The sequence below is a fragment of the Micromesistius poutassou genome, assembly GCF_964030765.1.
Source record: "Micromesistius poutassou genome assembly, contig: SCAFFOLD_1121, whole genome shotgun sequence".
NCBI classification, from domain to species: Eukaryota; Metazoa; Chordata; class Actinopteri; order Gadiformes; family Gadidae; genus Micromesistius; species Micromesistius poutassou.
In genome coordinates, this window is record NW_028179766.1 from 2,501 (window position 1) to 4,723 (window position 2,223).

At 50.8% G+C, this 2,223-nt stretch overlaps 1 pseudogene across 1 annotated transcript in view; it reads left to right on the forward strand.

The window, feature by feature from the left end:
- LOC311372541 (phospholamban pseudogene) overlaps nt 1–1,173 on the forward strand; it is a 3,410-nt pseudogene extending 2,237 nt beyond the window's left edge. The window contains exon 2 of the transcript in view: nt 441–1,173. The product of the transcript in view is annotated as a phospholamban pseudogene (transcript). The remainder of the gene's footprint in view (nt 1–440) is intronic.
- The last annotated feature ends 1,050 nt before the right edge of the window (nt 1,174–2,223 follow it).

The following is a 2,223-nucleotide window of genomic DNA, read 5'->3' on the forward strand; positions in this document are numbered from 1 at the left end:
TAAAAAGGGCGGTGCGACAGCCCATGCGCGGGGCACGTGACCGTCAGGTGACCGCAATTTTGCCTGATGCGCGGCTCGCGCGTTCTCTCATGCGCGACTGTGCAGCGTGCTGAAGGGGCGGCGTGTGGCTCAGGAGGTGGAGCGGGGGTCGGCTGATAACCGGAAGGTTTGCTGGTTGGATCCCCGGCTCCTCCTTAGCTGAGTGTCGAGGTGTCCCTGAGCGAGACGCCCTCGCCCTGACTGCTCCCCAAAGGAAGGTTGCTAGTTGGATCCCCGGCTCCTCGTGATACTATTTTTGGGAAAAGATTGTTTTTTTCGCTTTCGGGGGCCTGATTAACTGAGTGTATTCACAAACCTTTCATTCATCATTCACTTTGATTAGCACTTTCACTCCTTTCCTAATCTTACGCATTGCTTGTCTTTTTTCCATTTTTCAACAGGTGGCATTCAGCTGCAAAGGGAGGAGCGTACCCTCTACATGAGGATACATTACCAAGCCTCGACGCTGAGCCGCTCCAGATCTTCATGACACAACCAACTGCCGCAAGGCACAGTTTGACCAAAGTCTTAAGCTCCAGTCCAGTCTTAAGCTCCAGTCCAGAGTTTGACCAAAGTCTTCAACTCCAGTCCAGTCTTCAGCTCCAGTCCAGAGTTTGACCAAAGTCTTCAGCTCCAGTCCAGTCTTCAACTCCGGTCCAGAGTTTGACAAAAGTATTCCGCTCTGGTCCAGAGTTTGACCAAAGTCTTCAACTCCAGTCCAGAGTTTGACCAAAGTCTTCAACTCCAGTCCAGAGTTTGACCAAAGTCTTCCACTCCAGTCCAGAGTTTGACCAAAGTCTTCAGCTCCAGTCCAGAGTTTGACCAAAGTCTTCAGCTCCAGTCCAGAGTTTGACCAAAGGCCTCCGTCCCAACTCAAACCCAACAAGCGCATTGTCCTAATACACACACACACACACACACACACACACAGAAAAGCCCCCCCCAAAACCGAGACCCGGAGCCCTACCGCTGATGGAGCGCGTGCAGCACATGACCAAGACGGCCATCCGCCGCGCGTCCCACATCGAGATGAACCCTCAGACCAAGAGGAACCTGCAGGAACTCTTCGTCAACTTCCTCCTCATCCTCATCTGCCTCCTCCTCATCTACATCATCGTTCTGCTGAGCAGCTGAACGCCCAATGGACTCACTGGAGAACACTGGGGCGTTGGAGATGGTGGGTGGGTGGGTGGGTGGGTGGGTGGGGGGGGGTACAGTTTGGGTTTGACCTACTTTATGTTTTGGGCCGGCAGTGTTTCAGGAGGTAGAGCAGGGTTGGCTGGTAACCCGCAAGGTTGCTGGTTCGATCCCCGGCTCCTCCTCCTCCTAAGCTTGAGTGCCGAGGTGTTCCCTGAGCGAGACGCCCTCACCCTGACTGCTCCCTGACCGGCCGGCTGTCTCCCTGAGGGGTCCACTCCGCCATCGGTGTGTGAATGTGTGCGTGAACGGGGTGAATGTCAGGCAGTATTGTGAAGCGCTTTGGATAAACACACGCCACTACACGCACACACACTTTGACACCGACTTAAAGGAAAGGGTGTAAACACAAGCACACTCAAGTCATTTTAAAAGGTGACATATTACACCATATATAACACAAGCAGTTTTGAAAATCGGCCTCTTCTGACATCACAAGTGGGCGTGTCCAGCTGGATGTATGACGGATAGATGAGCAACGTTTGCTACGGTCCACTGGGTAGGCGGGTAGGCTGATCCATCCTGCGTACATCTTGGTGGACACGCCCACTTGCGATGTCAGAAGAGGCCGATTTTCAAAACAGCTTGTACCGGCTAATCACACTCACACCTGGTGGTGTAATATGTCACCTTTAAAGTAATACTCTTGAAGATTGTCATGAAAATGTCTGCTAACGTTTAAATGTGTTAATTCCTGCCACTAGGGGTCGCCGAATCAAAAACAATAGCAAAAGACGCTGTTTGGCGATGTAGCGAAGTACCATGGCGAGTTGTAGACTTCACCAGCATTGCCGAAGAAGGTCCATTTGATGTCACTCATGCAGAATTTGTTTTCACAGAGCATTTGATGTATTAAAGGTTTATTCACGTCACGTTTAGTCTCGTTATGTCATTTACTTCTAATGAAATAGCCACAAGTAACATAGCGTTAGCTTGCTAACTTACCATTCGAGTGTGGTTATCTGTTGTCAAATGAATAATACTAAA